The following is a 21,791-nucleotide window of genomic DNA, read 5'->3' on the forward strand; positions in this document are numbered from 1 at the left end:
ATAAAAGTTGAGACGGATTTGCACGTAAACAGAAGTTATTTATTTAGCTTGCAAGCTTGAATCATCTTACAGAAATGTAACAGGACATCCAGCCTCTTACACTCCAGAAAACGACTGAACTAAAAGACAAAGGGATCTCTGCAAAATCAATTCAAATGGTATCAAGTTTCACATACTCGACGGACATAGGTCAGCCTATGTCCCTCCTGACCTGTTCGATCTATTCTGATTGGCTCACTTCCAATCCCTTTCTCTGGCCCCTATCAATGAAGCATCACTCTCATAGACACACCTCTTCCTGCTTTTTCCATGCGGTCTCAAATTCCTTTGTCCCTAACTGCAAGAATCAAAGTGGCTTATTTCTACAATACATTAACTAGTAACTCTAAAGTAACTATTTTATATCACATTCGTCAGGCGGAGAGATGGCAGATGGAGTTTAATCCGGACAAATGTGAGGTAATGCATTTTGGAAGGTCTAATGCAGGCAGGGAATATACAGTGAATGGTAGAACCCTCAAGAGTATTGAAAGTCAAAGAGATCTAGGAGTACAGGTCCACAGGTCATTGAAAGGGGCAACACAGGTGGAGAAGGTAGTCAAGAAGGCATACGGCATGCTTGCCTTCATTGGCCGGGGCATTGAGTATAAGAATTGGCAAGTCATGTTGCAGCTGTATAGAACCTTAGTTAGGCCACACTTGGAGTATAGTGTTCAATTCTGGTCGCCACACTACCAGAAGGATGTGGAGGCTTTAGAGAGGGTGCAGAAGAGATTTACCAGAATGTTGCCTGGTATGGAGGGCATTAGCTATGAGGAGCGATTGAATAAACTCGGTTTGTTCTCACTGGAACGAAGGAGGTTGAGGGGAGACCTGATAGAGGTATACAAAATTATGAGGGGCATAGACAGAGTGGATAGTCAGAGGCTTTTCCCCAGGGTAGAGGGGTCAATTACTAGGGGGCATAGGTTTAAGGTGAGAGGGGCAAGGTTTAGAGTAGATGTACGAGGCAAGTTTTTTACGCAGAGGGTAGTGGGTGCCTGGAACTCGCTACCGGAGGAGGTAGTGGAAGCAGGGACGATAGGGACATTTAAGGGGCATCTTGACAAATATATGAATAGGATGGGAATAGAAGGATACGGACCCAGGAAGTGTAGAAGATTGTAGTTTAGTCGGGCAGCATGGTCGTCACCGGCTTGGAGGGCCGAAGGGCCTGTTCCTGTGCTGTACATTTCTTTGTTCTTTGTTTGTTAAGCTCCACATTTCCATTGTGCCCATCCCCTGCAGTTTTTCTCTCCATCCAATGCATCCTAAGCCATGCCTCATCGCATCATAATTGCTTTTCCCCCAGATATAACTCTTGCCCTGCGGTATATACCTATCCCTTTCCATCACTAAAGTAAACATAATCGAATTATGGTCACTATCACCAAGTGCTCACCTACCTCCAAATCGAACACCCGTCCTGGTTCATTACCCAGTACCAAATCCAATATGGCCTCGCCTCTCGTTGGCCTATCTACATACTGTGTCAGGAAACCCTCCTGCACACATTGGACAAAAACGGACCCATCTAAAGTACTCGAACTATAGCGTTTCCAGTCAATATTTGGAAAGTTAAAGTCCCCCATAACAACTACCCTGTTGCTTTCGCTCCTATCCAGAATCAACTTTGCAATCCTTTCCTCTACATCTCTGGCACTTTTCGGAGGCCTATAGAAAACCTCTAACAGGGTGACCTCTCCTTTCCTGTTTCTAACCTCAGCCCATACTACCTCAGTAGACGAGTCCTCATCAAACGTCCTTTCTGCCACCGTAATACTGTCCTTGACTAACAACGCCACTCCTGCCCCTCTTTTTTTTAAAAATATATTTATTAAAGTTTTTTAACACAATTTTTCTCCCTTACAAACAATAACCCCCCCCCCCCCCCCCCCCCCCTCCCCCCCCGTAACAAAAAAAAAACGAGAAATCGCGCAGAGCAAGATATATACATGGCAAAATGATATATTTACACAGCTTTGTACACTGGCCCTCACCCGTACGTGCCAGTTTCCCCAACCCTTCATGTTATCTCTTGCTCATCCACCTTCCCAGGCAGTCCCCCCTTTCCCCTCCCCCTCCCCCCCCCCCCCCCCCCCCAAGGTTGCTGCTGCTGCTGACTGACCATCCTCTAACGCTCCGCGAGATAGTCTAGGAACGGTTGCCACCGCCTGTAGAACCCCTGCGCAGACTCTCTCAAGGCGAATTTAATCCTCTCCAACTTTATGAACCCAGCCATATCATTTATCCAGGCCTCCAGGCTGGGGGGCTTCACCTCCTTCCACATTAGCAAGATCCTTCGCCAGGCTACTAGGGACGCAAAGACCAGAATGCCGGCCTCTTTCGCCTCCTGCACTCCCGGTTCGTCCACTACTCCAAATATAGCTAGCCCTCAGCTTGGCTTGACCCGGACTTTCACCACCTGAGATATTGCTCCCGCCACTCCTCTCCAGAACCCCTCCAGTGCCGGGCATGACCAAAACATATGGACATGGTTCGCCCTGCTCCCTGAGAACCTTCCACATCTGTCCTCTACCCCAAAGAGCCTGCTCAACCTCGTCCCCGTCAAGTGCGCTCTGTGGACCACCTTAAATTGTATCAGGCTGAGCCTGGCACACGAGGAGGAGGAATTAACCCTACCTAAGGCATCAGCCCACAGACCTTCCTCGATCTCCTCCCCCAGCTCGTCCTCCCATTTACCCTTCAACTCTTCTACCAGCGCTTCCCCCTCTTCTTTCAACTCCTGGTGTATTTCCGACACCTTGTCCTCCCCGACCCATACACCCGAGATCACTCTGTCTTGAACTTCTTGTGCCGGGAGCAACGGGAATTCCCTCACCTGTTGCCTCACAAAAGCCCTCACCTGCATATATCTAAAGGCATTTCCCGGGGGTAACTCAAACTTCTCCTCCAGTGCCCCGAGGCTCACAAACGCCCCGTCGATGAACAGGTCCCCCATTCTTCCAATCCCCGCCCGATGCCAGCTCTGGAACCCCCCCGTCCATCTTCCCCGGGACAAATCGGTGGTTACCCTGATCAGGGACCACACCGATGCTCCCATTGCACCCCGGTGCCGTCTCCACTGGCCCCAGATCCTTAGCGTTGCCGCCACCACCGGGCTCATGGTATACTTTGTCGGCGAGAGCAGCAGCGGTGCCGTCACCAACGCCCCCAGGCTCGTTCCTTTACAGGACGCCATCTCCATCCTCTTCCATGCCGCCCCCTCTCCCTCCATAACCTACTTGCGGATCATCGCCACATTTGCTGCCGAGTAGTAGCTCCCCAGGTTTGGCAGCGCCAACCCTCCTCGGTCCCTACTGCGTTCCAGGAACCCTCTCCTTACTCTCGGGGTCTTATTCGCCCACACAAACCCCATAATACTCCTGCCTACTCTCTTAAAAAAGGCCTTAGTGATCACGATGGGAAGGCACTGAAACACAAACTGAAACCTCGGAAGGACCACCATTTTGACCGACTGCACTCTACCGGCCAGCGAGAGCGGTAACATGTCCTATCTTTTGAAATCCTCCTCCATTTGCTCCACCAACCTCGTCAGATTTAGTTTATGTAGGGTCCCCCAACTCCTGGCTATCTGGATCCCCAGATACCGAAAGCTCCCCTCCGCCCTCCTCAGCGGTAGGTCCCCTATCCCTCTTTCTTGGTCCCCCGCCTGTAATACAAAGAGCTCACTCTTCCCTACATTAAGCTTATAGCCCGAAAACTCCCCGAACTCCCATAGAGTCTGCATGACCTCCACCATCCCCTCCATTGGATCCACCACGTACAGCAACAGGTCATCCGCATATAGCGACACCCGATGCTCTTCTCCCCCTCGGACCACCCCCCTCCATTTATTAGACTCCCTCAATGACATGGCCAATGGTTCGATCGCCAATGCGAACAACAGGGGGGGCAGGGGGCACCCCTGCCTCATCCCTCGGTACAGTCGAAAGTACTCCGACCTCCGCCGGTTCGTCACTACACTCGCCATCGGGGCTCTGTAAAGGAGCTTAACCCAATTGATAAACCCTACCCCGAACCCAAACCTCCGCAGCACTTCCCAGAGGTACTCCCACTCTACTCGGTCAAAGGCCTTCTCCGCGTCCATAGCTGCCACTATCTCCGCCTCTCCCTCCTCCGATGGCATCATTATCACGTTTAAGAGCCGCCGCACATTGGTGTTTAGTTGCCTGCCCTTTACAAATCCCGTCTGGTCCTCGTGGATTACCCCCGGGACACAGTCCTCGATCCTCTTGGCCAGCACCTTTGCCAGCAACTTTGCATCCACATTGAGGAGCGAGATCGGCCTGTACGATCCACATTGCAGTGGGTCCTTGTCCCGCTTTAGGATCAAAGAAATTGTCGCTTCCGACATTGTCGGGGGCAGGGTCCCCTCCTCTCTTGCCTCATTAAAGGTCCTCACCAGTAGCGGGGCCAACAGGTCTGCGTACTTCCTGTAGAACTCCACCGGGAATCCGTCCGATCCCGGGGCCTTCCCCGCCTGCATGCTCCCCAAACCCTTGCTCAGCTCCTCCAACCCAATTGGTGCCCCCAAACCAGCCACCTCTTGCTCCTCCACCCTCAGGAATCTCAGCTGATCTAGGAATCGTCTCATCCCCTCTTCCCCCGCTGGGGGCTGGGATCTGTACAGCTCTTCATAAAAGGCCTTGAATACCTCGTTTATTTTCGTTGCACTCCGAACCGTGGCTCCCCTTCCATCTTTGACTCCCCCTATTTCAGCGGGAGGTGTAGATGGAGTCAATGGATGGGAGGCAGGTTTGTGTGATGGACTGGGCGGTGTTCACGACTCTCTGAAGTTTCTTGCGGTCCTGGGCCGAGCAGTTGCCATACCAGGCTGTGATGCAGCCTCATAGGATGCTTTCTATGGTGCATCTGTAAAAGTTGGTAAGAGTCAATGTGGTCATGCCGAATTTCCTTAGTTTCCTGAGGAAGTATAGGCGCTGTTGTGCTTTCTTGGTGGTAGCATCGACGTGGGTGGACCAGGACAGGTTTTTGGAGATGTGCACCCCTAGGAATTTGAAACTGCTAACCATCTCCACCTCGGCCCCGTTGATGCTGACAGGGGTGTGTACAGTACTTTGCTTCCTGAAGTCAATGACCAGCTCTTTAGTATTGCTGGCATTGAGGGAGAGATTGTAGTCACTACACCACTCCACTAGGTTCTCTATCTCCCTCCTGTATTCTGACTCGTCGTTATTCGAGATCCAGCCCACTATGGTCGTATCGTCAGCAAACTTGTAAATGGAGTTGGAACCAAGTTTTGCCACGCAGTCGTGTGTGTACAGGGAGTAGAGTAGGGGGCTAAGTACGCAGTCTTGCGGGGTGCCGGTGTTGAGGACTATTGTGGAGGAGGTGCTGTTGTTCATTCTTACTGATTGTGGTCTGTTGGTCAGAAAATCGAGGATCCAGTTGCAGAGTGGGGAGCCAAGCCCTAGGTTTTGGAGCTTTGATATGAGCTTCGTGGAATTGTGGTGTTGAAGGCGGAGCTGTAGTCAATAAATAGGAGTCTAATGTAGGAGTCCTTGTTTTCGAGATGCTCTAGGGATGAGTGTAGGGCCAGGGAAATGGTGTCTGGTGTGGACCGGTTGCAGCGGTATGCGAATTGCAGTGGATCAAGGCGTTCTGGGAGTATGGAGGTGATGAGCTTCATGATCAACCTCTCGAAGCACTTCATTACGACTGAAGTCAGGGCCACCGGTCGGTAGTCATTGAGGCACGTTGCCTGGGTCCCCAGGCACTGGGGGTTCCCCAGGCACAACCATCGCATGAAAAAAGGTCCCTGGGTTTCAAACCCAAAGAAGACATCAACATCGAGTGATCGTAGCCTGGCAGCCCCCTTTACTAAGTGCGGGTAAAACCCAAAGCTCGGCCGTGAGTCTGTGTCATATTTTCTTGAGTAATAGAATTGTGAATAAAATTGCGTTAAACTGTGAACCTGTTTTGTCCTTTGGTCACCTCGCAAATAAGGGCACCTGAGTAAAACTTTTGAGTAAGTAAACTGGCCGAACATATTAGAGGTTTTAAAGGTACAACAGGTGATCGTATTAAAATATATAAGACTCTGAAGGGGATTGAAAGGGTCGATGCTGGGAGGATGTTTCATCTCATGAGGAGTCTAGAGCTCGGGGCACAGTTTAATAATAGGTCTCCCTCCCATTCAAGGTGGAGGTGAGGAGGAATTTCTTTCATTGAATCATAGAATTTACAGTGCAGAAGGAGACCATTCAGCCCATCGAGTCTGCACCGGCCCTTGGAAAGAGCACCCTACTTAAGCCCCAAGCCTCCATCCCATCCCCCTTTATCCCCGTAACCCAGTAACTCCACCCACCCTCTTTGGACACCAAGGGCAATTAAGGATGGCCAATCCATCTAACCTGCACATCTTTGGACTGTGGGACTGTGGGAGGAAACCGGAGCACCCGGAGGAAACCCACGCACACACGGGGAGAACGTGCAGACTCCGCACAGACAGTGACCCAAGCCGGGAATCGAACCTGGGACCCTGGAACTGTGAAGCAACTGTGCCAACCACTATGCTACCATGCTGCCCTAATGACTTTCCTCAGAGGGTCATTGGTCTTTGGAATTCCCTTCCACAGAGATCCATGGAGGCTGAGTTATTGAATACATTCAAGACTGAGTTCAATAGATTTGCCACGGGCAGCTTGGATTAAGTCATATGTATACGCCCACCACAGGAGTCAAGGATTATGGGCAGGTGGCAGGAAAGTGGAGTTAAAAGCCCAATGAAGATCAGCCATGAAGTTATCGCATGGCAGAGCAATTTCTTATTTCTAATGATTTTATGCCTGAGATTGCTGGTTTGGAAGATGCTGTCGAAAGAAATATGGTTGGTTTTGACAGTGCATCCTTTAGATGGTGCAGCTACTGTTTGGAAAACATTCTGCGACTTGTTCTTCAAGCCATCTCCCCACCTCAGCCTGTTTCTTGCTCCTTACACCAAATTATTCTGCATAGACTCCATTGGTCATTCAGATTTTTTTAATGTATTAATCGACCAGGCTAGTTCTGCTGCTTTTTCACACGGGACTTCCCCCTTGGTGCCCACATATGCTATTTCCTTTCAAACTCATCCTTGTCGCTCCCTCGGTGACAGACGTCTGAGGTTACTTTCCAACGGGAGCCATGAGCGTCTGAAGTGACCTTTGTTGTTGGAAGCTGAGGTCCAGGAAGGGCCTACTCCCAGGCTGTGTCGCCTCTGCTGCAGCAAGAAGAGCCTGCCTCTGGCTTCCCTATCCCTCTTGTGCAGGCATCTGAGGTGGTGGTGAAATTTGTGGGCCATGGATCTTGAAGCTGCTACCCATCTGCGATGGCTTTAGTTATGAGTTTTAGCACTAATACTTTGTCATGGCGACAATCCGCCTTTTCACATAAGCAGTGGAAATTTAAGCAGTGGATCATTTGGAATTGATGCCACTCCCTTGGTTTTATTTCTCACTTTTGTTCAAAAGGATTTTTCTCCTTTCCAATTGAAATATTTCAGACATGCCATACAATGTCCAGGTAGCTTAATACACTGTATTGTATATATTTTGTCATGGATTCCAAATATCTCCACACTTCAGGGATGTTGTAAATGTGTTTTTATACATAAATCTAGCGAGAGCAAATACTAAACTGGCACATTCAGCTTGCACGTTGTGCTGTTGCATCCAATCTGTCATCGCACAGGGCATGATGGTTCCTTTCTCCATGTATCCATTGAGTTGGTTTGATCACTTGCACCCCTCCCTTTCAGAATGCTGAAGGGAAAGGCTGCCAGAAGCTCATGACTGGGACGCCTGCTTCACTGAGACAAGATTCATCTCAGGCTCCAATGGCTTCTGGGAAACCATCCCAGCCACCCACTGAGCCCTGGCCACCAAATCAGTCATTTCACTGACTGTATGTCTCAGATAGGAGCAAGAGCAAGTCAGCGAGTTGGCACACAGGACAGATGCAGGGTTAGGAAGTAATTATAAACAAGGAGTGTGGGTTATTTAGAACCCTTGGGTGAATGTTGTTCAACAAAGAAAACTTTCTTTGGCCATGCTTGCAACTTTTGTCAGTTGAATGATGACAGGGAAATTATACATTTTGTCCAATGAAAGAAACAGGGAGGAGCTTTTGCCAACAAAGATGTTATTTTCTTGGAGGCATTGGGTCCATGTACAGGAAGGTATAAATCTGGCTTTATTCGGTATGCTAATTGTTCTTTTATTCAAAGTACTGAGCTATTATTTGTAGCTTCATTTCTTTGCAGTAGCTGCCTTTTTGCACACCGTAATGCTGGAGGGGTGAAAGTGGTCTGTCCCAGCCGCTTCTATGCAGATCACAGAAGGAGCCATCCTTCCTTCATCTCCATGGTACGTAGTACGCAGCAAGCTTTAATGATACCAGGCTCCACCAGATTTATCCAGGCACCTAAAGCAAGACTTTGGAGTTGTCTGCATTATTTGATCTCCCTCTGCCTAACTACGTCTTGTAGTTACATAGGCCTCATTATATTTTGTTTGGCCACAGAAGGCTTATTGGGGTCATAAGCTGTGATTGCTAGGGAAAATCTTTTTTCTGATGTATTTTATTCTGAACATGTGTAAAAAAAAGCAGTAACATATACAAAAACACACTCCACAAACTCACAGTGCACAGTTTGTACATTTTTTCCCCTTTATACCCCCTCCGCTGCCCCCTCCTCCTCCCTCCTCCCCCACCCCCCCCCCCTCCCCCCGCGATGAACAGTTCCTCAAACACTGTCATGAAGAATCCGCCATTGCGTCTCAAAGCCCTCGCTGACCCCCTCAACTCAAACCGGAGAACGCCGTACAGTTCACCCAGCCAGGCCACGACACCCGGTGGGGTATCTGACCTCCAATTTAGAAAGACCCTTCACAGGGCGATTAGAGAGGTGAAGGTCACAGCATCGGCCACCTACCCCTCCAGCAGCCTCATCACTTCTGATACCCCAAAGATTGTCACCATTGGGTCCGGCCTGACCTCCACCCCCACAATTTTAGATAGTATCCTAAACACAGCTTCCCAGTAACTCTCCAGCAACCACAAAACATTTGCGCATGATTCGCTGGCCCTCCCTTTTCACCCTTGTCAGTCACCCCTTGGAAGGACCCACTCATTCCCTCCCTGGTCATATGTAACCACCTTGAACTGGATCAAGCCCATCCTCGCGCAGTTGGAAGTCGAATTCACTCTACGCATCACCGCGCACCACAGTCCACAGCTTATCCCCCCCAATTCCTCCTCGCATTTTTTTCGTAATCCTCACGACCTGCGCTGCCCCCTGCTCCCCCAACCACCCAAAAGACCCAAATCTAGCCTCCATCCTGACCTCTGCACTTTCTCTGAGCTAAGCCTCAGCTCCAGCCCATGCGGCACATGATCTGAAATCACGATTCCTGCGTACTCCGTCCCAACCACCCCCACCAACACCGCTTGATCCACCACAAATAAATCAATTCTCGAGTATACCTTCTACACCTTATGTGTGAGAAGAAGGAATGCTCCCTCCCCCCTCCGGGTTCTTAACCTCCACGGGTCAACCATTCCCATACATTCCATAAACCCTCCCAACTCCTTGCCATCCTAAACCTTCTCATTGACTTGGGGCTCGACCGGTCCACCCTATGTTCCATCACACAATTAAAATCTCCACCCATAAACAACTGATACATATCCAAATCCAGTATCAGTCCTAGTAAACCCTTCACAAACACCACATCATCCCAATTTGGCGCATATACGTTGGCGCATATACGGTGACCCCTCCAGCATCCCACTCAATATCACATACCTGGCCCCGGGTCCCGCACTTCCTTAGCCCCCACAAACCCCGTTCTTTTGTACAACAAAATGGCCACTTCCCTCGATTTAGAGTTAAACCCTGAGTGAAATACTTGTCTCACCCATCCCTTCCTCAACCTAACCTGATCCTTCACCCGGAGGTGAGTCTCCTGTAAAAAGATCACTTCCGCCTTCAAACTCCTCAGGTGCTCAAAAACCCGAGACCTCTTAATCGGACGTTCCGCGTTACAATTCTTACCGGAGACGTACGCCTCCATTCTCCTCTACCCTCCTGAATGCCCCTTAGCCGGCAAGCCCACTCAGCGGGCCCCACCAATCACACCCCTTACCCGTAAAGAAAAGACACCCAAAATCACAAGTCGCCCCCTCCAAAAAGAAAAATGGCTCAAACGGCCGGGGTTGGGTGGTTGGGGGGGGGGGGGGGGGGGGGGGAGAGAGAGAGAAGAGGGAGAGGGGCGGGGGGCGGGGGGGGGGGGAGGTGATTATCCTTTTACACACTCATAACTCCTCAACTGTGAGCTGTGATGCAGTAACTTTTCCTCACAGTTTTATCAAATGAAAGTAGTTGGGTTCTAATCCAGGACCTTAACCAAAATTGGGGTTCTGGTCTGAGCCCATAACAGTGATGATTGGTTGCCAAGTGGACACTGATTGGTAGAGGCATTTGTTTAGTTGTTTGATTATCAGTTTATTTCTGAGCACACGCAGGGTTGTTCAGCATATGTTGTCCAATCGCAGAATCACATCTAATGTCGGACATTATGTTTGAGTTTGTGGCTCACTGTTACAAGCTATTTATATTGACACACAGGGCCCTGCTCCTTGCAGACAGAAGGAACATGTACACACAAGGCACCTTTTGAAACTTTTGAAACTCAGGGACAAGGCCGGGGGAGAGGGGTTGGGGGCGATGGAGGAATGGGCCATGGGGCCGGGGTGACCCCCCACGGGGCTGCGGCGGTGTGCAGGCACAGACTGCCACTGCTGCGACCTGCAGGCCAGCCATTTTGCCGGGCACCTCACTGACCATCTACCATAGCCTGCTTCTGCAGTGAGACACTGGCAGTATGGGTGTCCCCAACCTGCACCCCAGCCCCCACACTTCCACTCCAAAACCCCCTGCACCCCAGCCCCACCCTACCATCCCCCGCACCCCTTCCATATCACCTACCCCAACTGGCCGACACCCGCCGGCGGGGCATTATGCGGCCCACTACAGGACGCAGGCAGGGGCCCTGGTGGGTACAGCTGGCAAGGGCAGCACCAGCCGATAGTAGCCCTGACAACAGAGATTTGCAGCAAGGTCAGAAGCCCCTACAGTGCTGGGCACCGACGGGGCCTGGGATGTGGAGAGGAGGTGGGATATGCGGGGACAGAGTCCGCAATGCCGTTGGACATGGTTGGGCGCAGGGGTATGCACCATGCTAACATATCTGCCTTTCACCCCCTGCAGACAATGGATATTGGAATATAACCAGCAATGCCGACCTTCCGACTAGTCGCCGCAGCCCTGGTGGAACAGGAGGCAGCCGCTGAGGATGAAGAGCCCCAACAGGCCAAGGAGGAGAAGGAGGTGCAAATGAGGCCCTGCATGAGGTCTCGTGTGTACCGACAGCGCCTATCATTCGAGGACCTGCTGGACTGGGCATACCGTCGGAGACTCCAGCTGAGCAAAGAGACTGTGCGACATATCTGCCAGATCAAGGCATACCTGGCACCTCGGGGGAATGGGGGAGGACACCTGCCATCAAGGTGATGGTCGCCGTGAACCTTTACACCATGGGGTCCTTCCAGGCGCTGATTGGGGACATGTCTGGGATCTCACGGAGCTCGGTGCACAGGTGTCACAGAGGCCCTTTATGCCCAATTGGCACAATACATCGATTTCAATGTGGATTAAGCCCACCAGAATGCCCGAACAGTGGTGTTCGCTGTCATTGCCAAGATGCCCCGGGTCCAGGGGTGATCAACGTGATGCCTGAAGCCCTACGAGCACCTGATCACCAGATGCTCGAGGGACAGGAGGGTGGGGGGTGGGGGGGGGGGGGGGGGGGGGTGGAGGCGGGGGGGGGCCAAGGTGCTGCGGTGTTTCGGCATCTCCTCTGCGGGAGTCCGCGGCATGGGCCCCATCACCTCCTCCTCCCTCGGGGTGCCCAATGGCCCGTGGGCTACACAATGGGATGGGAGTGTGAGTGGAACTATCCCCTGAGGCTCCCCGCACTTGGCTCTGCCAGTCCTGGAGGCCCATTCTGGCCTCTGCCAGAGTCTACATGCTCACGGCCATGGAGCGCAGGGAGTGGACCATCTCGGTCTGGGACTGCGCCACCCCATGCTGCCACTGTGCCAGCACCTTCCGGCTCTGTGCCACATCAGCCAACGACTGCGCCATCTCCCTCTGGGACTGGGCCACCTCCCTCTGGATCTACGCCACGTCGGCCAATGCCTGGGCAATGCCGCCGACGTTCTCAGCCATGGCCCACTGTGATTGGCTACGCTCAGGAGCACCGCTGCAATGCTGCAATGTCCAGGTGGCTCTGGCTCATGGCTGCCTGTGAGAGGGAAGCTCTGCTCTGGGCCTTGGCCAGCACCTGCACAGATTTTCCCAGGCCTTGGACATGCTGATCCATAGCCAAAACCCTCACCCCAACGCCTCCACCGCGGATGCCACCAGTGTGGTGTTGGCCTGGGCTGCATGCATGGTCGACACTGTCGTGTTGGGTGTTCCGCTATACAGACGAACCAACACGGTGTAGATGGTACATCTCTGTTTTATTACTCTTGATAACAACATCTGTAAACTTAAGACTGTGGTTCGTAATTTACCCGTTAACCTGTGGACGTAGCCTTAACACTATCTTTGAGAGGCACTCGGCACATGGTGTATGTCTGAGTGGCACGCTGTGAGCTCTGTGCCCTGAGCTGTCTCATGTTGGAATGAGCGGGAACTGTAGTGTTCCCCATTTTATAGTGCGTGTGCTCTCACTGGTGATTGGCTGTGATGTTGCGTGTGTGTTGATTGGTCCGTTGATCTGTTCATCAGTGTGTATGTGTGTTTGCACCATGATATGTTTATCTGAATATCATGACATCCCCCCGTTTTACAAGAATATGTGCCTGTGTGGTAATAAATATTGGTGTGTACTGAGTGCAGCTGAATATGTGTGTGCAATATCTACAACATGTACATGAGGCTAAACTATATACATAGGAAGGTGTCAGGTGCAACATAGCAACGAGGTTGTACCATAAACAAAACAAGTGCAATCATCAAACATCGAAAATGAACTCCTGTAACAACAAAAAGAGAAACACATTAACATTGTGGCATAACAATTCAGTGAGTCCAATGTGCAAACAGGCTCATAAGTCCAGTCTAGTAGATGGGTGACGAATTTGGGTTGACCGCCTCAAGGGTGGGTTAGATCCACTGGCTGAGGAATGGGCCTGGCCACAGGCAATAGAGGAATAGGCATGGTGGCAGGAAGCTCCACGAAGTCGACATCAGGGACAACAGGAGGGCATGGCACGGTGCATGATCACGTAGTGAGCGCGGAAGCAGCCGAAGAGCCCGGCGATTACGCCGGCGAATGGAGCCATCAGGAATGTGAACCAGGAACGAGCGGGGAGCCACGCGGCGGAGAACTTCAGCAGTTGCCGACCAGCCATAGACCAGCAGGGCTAAACAGAAATCCGATCCGGCATCAGCAGCCTTGCAGAGGAGCAGCTTGACGATCTGGACCCCCTTTTCCGCCTTGCCATTTGACTGGGGATGCAGAGGGCTGGACGTCACGTGTGTGAAGCCATACGAGGCGGCAAAAGAAGACCATTCTTGGCTCGCAAAACAGGGCCCATTGTCCGACATGACGGTAAGCGGAATGCCATGGCGAGCGAAGGTTTCCTTGCATGCCCTGATGACAGCTGACAATGTCAAATCGTGCAGGCGTACGACCTCTGGATAATTTGAAAAATAATCAATTATAATGACGTAGTCCCGGCCGAGCGCATGAAAAAGGTCCACACCCACCTTCGCCCAGGGGGACATGACCAAATCATGGGGCTGAAGTTTCTCAGGGGTTTGCGCCGGCTGAAACCTTTGGCAGGTGGGGCAGTTGAGCACCATGTTGGCGATGTCGTCGCTGATGCCCGGCCAGTACACAGCTTCTCGGGCCCTCCGCCTGCACTTTTCAACCCCGAGATGACCTTTGTGTAATTGTTCGAGGACCAACCTGTGTATGCTTTGTGGAATCACAATCCGGTCCAGCTTTAGGAGGACACCGTCAATGATGGCAAAGTCGTCCCGGACATTGTAGAATTGTGGGCACTGTCCATTGAGCCACCCTTCCGTCATGTGGCGCATCACACGTTGTAGAAGGGGGTCAGCCGCAGTCTCCCGGCGAATACGGGCCAGACTTGCATCATTAGCTGGCAGATTGGCCGATGTGAAGGCCACATGCGCTTCGACCTGACATACGAACCCCCCCGATTCGGGCGGTGTGCTTACTGCTCTGGATAGGGCATCCGCAATGATGAGGTCCTTTCCCAGGGTGTAGACCAGTTGGAAGTCGTACCTCCGGAGCTCGAGCAGAATGCGCTGGAGGCGAGGGGTCATCTCATTCAGGTCCTTTTGTATGATGCTGACCAGGGGGCGATGGTCGATTTCCACGGTGAACTGAGGGAGACCATACACGTAGTCGTGGAACTTATCTATGCCGGTTAACAAACCCAGGCACTCCTTCTCAACCTGCGTATAGCGCTGTTCTGTGGGGGTCATGGCCCGCGAGGCATAGGCGACCGGGGCCCATGATGCAGTGTCGCCCCGTTGCAGGAGTACCGCCCCAATGCCGGACTGGCTGGCATCAGTCGAGATCTTCGTATCTCGAGAAGTGTCGAAGAACGGCAAGACCGGGGCTGTGGTGAGTTTAATCTTGAGCTCCTCCCATTCCTTCTAGTGTGCGGGCAGCCATTGGAACTCCGTAGGCTTCTTGACTAGGTGGCGAAGAGCCGTTGTGTGGGAGGCAAGGTTGGGAATGAACTTCCCCAGGAAGTTGACCATCCCGAGAAAGCGTAGCACTGCCTTCTTGTCTGCCGGCTGCGGCATGGCTGCAATAGCTGTCACTTTGTCTGCATCCAGATGCACTCCTGACCGGGATATGTGGTCCCCCAGAAACTTTAGCTCAGTTTGGCCAAAAGAACACTTGGCCCGGTTGAGGCGCAGGCCGTGCTCTCGTATCCGAGCAAAGACGCGCTGGAGACGACTGATGTGCTCCTGTGGTGTGGTGGACCAGATGATGACCTCGTCAACATAGACGCGCACCCCTTCGATGCCCTCCACCATCTGTTCCATGATTCTGTGAAACACCTCGGATGCCGAGATGATGCCAAACGGCATCCTATTGTAGCAGTACCTGCCAAAGGGAGTGTTGAAAGTGCACAGCTTCCTGCTGGACTGATCCAGCTGAATCTGCCAAAAACCCTTTGAGGCATCAAGCTTTGTAAAAATTTTAGCCCGGGCCATTTCGCTCGTGATCTCTTCCCGTTTGGGTATGGGGTAGTGTTCCCTCATGATGTTGTTGTTCAGGTCTTTCGGGTCGATGCAGATCTGGAGCTCGCCAGAGGGCTTTTTTACGCACACCATGGAGCTGACCCATGGCGTGGGCTCCGTGACCCGGGAAAGCACTCCTTAGTCCTGGAGATCCTGCAGCTGCTGCTTGAGGCGGTCTTTGAGTGGTGTTGGGACTCTACGAGGTGCGTGAATGACCGGGGTGGCGTCCGGTTTGAGCCGTATTATGTACGTGTAGGGCAGTGTGCCCATACCCTCAAAAGCCTCCTGGTTGTGGGCGAGGAGCGAGTGGACCTGTGCCCTAAAGTCTGCATTCGGGAAGTCGGACGTGCCTTCTGGGGATAGAGTGTGTACCCGCTGAACGAGGTGGAGAACCTTGCATGCCTGTGCACCTAGCAGGGAGTCCTTCGATGATCCAACTATCTCAAAGGACAGTGTGGCTGTGTATGCATTGTGTGTAACCTCGAGCTGGCAGGATCCCATGGCCAGGATAACATTCCCGTTGTAATCGACCATCTGACAGCGGGATGGCCGAATCGGTGGTTTGACCTTCAAGGCGTAGAAGGCTGACCATGCAATAAGGTTGGCGGAGGCACCAGTGTCTAGACGGAATGTGATTGGTGATCGGTTGACCGTTAGAGTGGCACACCATTCATCACCCAGTTTAACGGTGTTCACTGGCATCGGCTGGTGGGTCCCACTTGGGGACATCCGAAACCTGTCAATGACCGCAACGCGGAAGGCTTCCCGGTCGTCGGTATCACCGGTCTGTACATAGTCAGGGTATGACTCGGTGAATGGAGGCTGAATGGCCTGCACGTCCCTGCGAGACTGGCGGAATTGGGGAGCGTTGGCAGGTTGAGCTGCTCGACAGCAGGCAGCGTAGTGTCCCATCTTGCCACAGCGGAGGCAGTGTCGATTCTTTGCTGGACATTGCCGCTTTAAATGTGCGGATCCACAGTTACCGCACGTCGTGACGTCATCGCGTTCATTGCGCCACCGCGCATGCGCAGTTCGGTCCTGTGTAGAGCGCGCCTGCGCGTCACGTCCCTCTGCGTCAACATCTCTTTTGGCGCGTACAAGCGTGGGAGGCCGCGGAAAGCGCGCAAAATGGCTGTCCTCGTCCGGGCCACTGGCCGGGAGGAACTCGATCGACTGGACCCGCTCGGCCTTGTAGGACCCCTGCCGTGCCGATTCGGCCTCCTGGAATTGGGAGTACCGGCTGGTCGCGTTTTCATGGAGGACACAGGCTTCGATGGCGGCGGCTAAGGTGAGGCTCTTAATTTTGAGGAGCTGCTGGCGTAGGGTGCCCGAGGTGACCCCAAAAACTATCTGGTTCCGAATCATGGAATCGGAGGTGGCCTCATAGCCGCAGGACTGCGCGAGGATACGGACGTGTGTCAGGAAAGATTGAAAAGGCTCATCCTTACCCTGTAGGCGCTGCTGGAAGAGGTACCTCTCGAAGCTCTCGTTCACCTCAACGCTGAAGTGTTGCTCAAGTTTTAGAAGTACCGTCTTGTCCTCACCTTCCGCGAACACCAGGGAGTTGTAGATGTGGATGGTGTGTTGCCCTGCCGTGGAGAGGAGGAGGGCGATTTTCCTGGTGTCCGATGCATTCTCCCTTTCTGTGGCTTCTAGGAAGAACTGGAAACGCTGTTTAAACAGCTTCCAGTTGACGCCGAGGTTTCCAGCGATTTGGAGCGGCTGCGGCGGGCTGATGGTGTCCATGGCGCAGGATGGCGGATCTCTGAAGATGTGCAGGTAGATCTCACAGTTGCTGGGTTCCAATCCTGGTACTATGTCGTGTTGGGTGTTCCGCTATACAGACGAACCAACACGGTTGTAGTTGTTACAACTCTGTTTTATTACTCTTGATAACAACATCTGTAAACTTATGACTGTGGTTCGTAATTTACCCGTTAACCTGTGGACCCAGCCCTAACACTATCTTAGAGAGGCACTCAGCACATGGTGTATGTCTGAGTGGCACGCTGTGAGCTCTGTGCCCTGAGCTGTCTCCTGCTGGAATGAGCAGGAACTGTGGTGTTCCCCGTTTTATAGTGCGTGTGCTCTCACTGGCGATTGGCTGTGATGTTGCGTGTGTGTTGATTGGTCCATTGATCTGTTCATCAGTATGTGTGTGTGATTGCACCATGATATGTTTATCTGAATATCATGACAGGCACCACCTCCTGATGCTGCACAGGGTTGGACTTCTCCACCTGCAGATGCTGGATGCTCGCCGACAACCCCTCCTGGCTCTGTGACTGCATCTCCACTGTAACTGGGCTTGTCCGTTTCAGAAGCTCGAAACCCATCTGGACGGCAGCTGGTCCCTGGGGTCAGCCTGCCCTCCGATTGTCCGCCCTCTCTGGCGTTCCTCCCTCCACACAATGTACCGGGGCAGGGTGTCCCAGGAGCCTCTTCGTTAAAGTGCCCAACCAAGGTGAGTGTCTCTGGGATGGTGGTGGGTGTTGGAGACAGCTGTGACGGGAAATCAGTGTCATTCCCGGACTCACCCTTGGGCCACAGGCGAATGGCTCTGTGTCGGTGTCCTCGTCGCTGGTCAGCACTCGGGGTGGGGGACACCAGATGGACCCACCCCATCACCAGCAGGTCCTGCAAGACACAAAACAAGACAAATAATTAGATCGCCGGTCGGGGGTTCGGGAGCGGACGGGCAGACGGTTGGGGGGGGGGGGGGGGGGTGGGGGGGTTGGGAGGATCGTGGAGGTGAGGGTGCTGTGGGAGTGAGGTGGGGTGAGGGTGATGTGGGGGTGACGGTCGGGTTGAGGGTGGGGGTGGTGTGGGGGTGGAAGTGGGGGTGAGGCTGGGGTTAGGGTGAGAGTGGTTGGGGTGGTGTTGAGGGGGTGACACACTTGTCACGGGGAACCACAACCATGCGGGGTCTCACCTCCTTGCCCGCGGTTGACCTCCACCCCGGCAACTTCCCTTTCTTCTTGCCCGCCAACCAGGTCCAGGGCCCACTGATCTGCCACGGTGAGGGGTCGCACGTTTTCTCCCGCTCCTGGAATTTATGGGCGGCCTTCTCCTGAGGGAGGGGGAAACAGTAACCTAGTGTTAGAAAGACCAATGCATGCAGCCCAGGATAGCCGGGGGCCCCAGTGGCCAGCGCACCTGGCCATGGCGGCCAATATAGGTGCTGGCATGTGACGTAGGGTGGGGGTTCGGCCACCCTCCTGGCGGGGGGCATTCACAGACGTGTGGGAAAGAGGTTGGTGCCAAGGGCACAGTGCTGCTTACTCACCCTGGCCGCCCTGAAGAGGTTGTGCAGTATTTTCCTGCACTGCTGGCCAGTGCTGGTGGTGCTGATTGCCGCTGCCCCTGTGCCCAGCCACGGTAAACGGTGCAACACAATCGATTTCGCGATTGACACTCAGGAGGCTGACAAGCTGCAGCCGCATATACACACCCCTCCCCACACTCACCATATACACACCCCTCCCCACACTCACCATATACACACCCCTCCCCACACTCACCATATACACACCCCTCCCCACACTCACCATATACACACCCCTCCCCACACTCACCATATACACACCCCTCCCCACACTCACCATATACACACCCCTCCCCACACTCACCATATACACACCCCTCCCCACGCTCACCATATACACACCCCTCCCCACACCCAGCACATACACACCCCTCCCCACGCTCACCACATACACACCCCTCCCCACACACACACCCCTCCCCACATTCACCATATACACACCCCTCCCCACACTCACCATATACACACCCCTCCCCACGCTCACCATATACAAACCCCTCCCCACACCCACCACATACACACCCTTCCCCACGCTCACCACATACACACCCCTCCCCACACACACACCCCTCCCACACTCACCATATACACAACACTCCCCACACTCACCATATACACACCCCTCCCCACACTCACGATATACACACCCTTCCCCACACTCACGATATACACACCCTTCCCCACACTCACCATATACACAACACTCCCCACACTCACCACACACACACCCCTCCCCACACTCACCATATACACAACACTCCCCACACTCACCATTTACACACCACTGCCCACATACACACCCCTCCCCATATACACACCCCTCCCCACACTGACCATATACACAACACTCCCCACACTCACCATATACACACCCCTCCCCACACTCACCATATACACACCCCTCCCCACACTCACCATATACACACCCCTCCCCACACTCACCATATACACAACACTCCCCACACTCACCATATACACACCCCTCCCCACACTCACCATATACACACCCCTCCCCACACTCACCATATACACACCCCTCACCACACTCACCATATACACAACACTCCCCACATACACACCCCTCCCCATGTACACACCCCTCCCCACACTGACCAGATACACAACACTCCCACACTCACCATATACACACCCCTCCCCACACTCACCATATACACACCACTCCCCACACTCACCATATACACACCACTCCCCACACTCACCACATACACACCACTCCCCACATTCACAACATACACACCACTCCCCACACTCACCATATACACACCACTCACCACACTGACCTATACACACCCCTCCCCACACTCACGATATATACACCACTCCCCACACTCACCATATACACACCACTACCCACACTCACCATATACACACCACTCCCCACACTCACCATATACACACCTCTCCCCACACTCACCATATACACACCACTCCCCACACTCACCATATACAAGTCCCTCCCCACACTCACCATATACACAACACTCCCCACACTCACCAAATACACACCACTCCCCACAGTCACCATATACACACCACTCCCCACACTCACCATATACACACCACTCCCCACACTCACCATATACACAACACTCCCCACACTCACCATATACACACCACTCCCCACACTCACCATATACACACCACTCCCCACACTGACCTATACACACCCCTCCCCACACTCACCATATATACACCACTCCCCACACTCACCATATACACACCCCTCCCCACACTCACCAAATACACACCACTCCCCACACTGACAATATACACAACACTCCCCACACTCACCATATACACACCACTCCCCACACTCACCATATACACACCACTACCCGCACTCACCATATACACACCACTCCCCACACTGACCATATACACACCTCTCTCCACGCTCACCATATGCACACCACTCCCCACACTGACCATAAACACAACACTCCCCACACTCACCATATACACACCACTCCCCACACTCACCATATACACACCACTCCCCACACTGACCGTATACACAACACTCCCCACACTCACCATATACACACCACTCCCCACACTCACCATATACACACCCCTCCCCACACTCACCATATACACACCACTCCCCACACTGACCATATACACAACACTCCCCACACTGACCATATACTCAACACTCCCCACACTGACCATATACACACCACTCCCCACACTCACCATATACACACCACTCCCCACACTCACCATATACACACCACTCCCCACACTCACCATATGCACACCACTCCCCACACTGACCATATACACACCATTCCCCACACTCACCATATACACACCATTCCCCACACTGACCATATACACAACACTCCCCACACTGACCATATACACACCACTCCCCACGCTCACCATATACACACCACTCCCCACGCTCACCATATACACACCACTCCCCACACTGACCGTATACACAACTCTCCCCACACTCACCGTATACACACCACTCCCCACACTCACCATATACACACCCCTCCCCACACTCACCATATACACACCACTCCCCACACTGACCATATACACAACACTCCCCACACTGACAATATACACAACACTCCCCACACTGACCATATACACAACAATCCCCACACTGACCATATACACAACCCTCCCCACACTGACCATATACACACCACTCCCCACACTCACCATATACACAACACTCCCCACACTCACCATATACACGTCCCTCCCCACACTCACCATATACACAATACTCCCCACACTCACCATATACACACCACTCCCCACATTCACCATATACACACCACTCCCCACACTCACCATATACACACCACTCCCCACACTCACCATATACACAACACTCCCCACACTGACCATATACACACCACTCCCCACACTCACCATATACACACCACTCCCCACACTGACCTATACACACCCCTCCCCAAACTCACCATATATACACCACTCCCCACACTCACGATATACACACCACTACCCACACTCACCATATACAATTCACTC

This window comes from Scyliorhinus torazame, chromosome 11, assembly GCF_047496885.1.
Source record: "Scyliorhinus torazame isolate Kashiwa2021f chromosome 11, sScyTor2.1, whole genome shotgun sequence".
Lineage (NCBI taxonomy): Eukaryota > Metazoa > Chordata > Chondrichthyes > Carcharhiniformes > Scyliorhinidae > Scyliorhinus > Scyliorhinus torazame.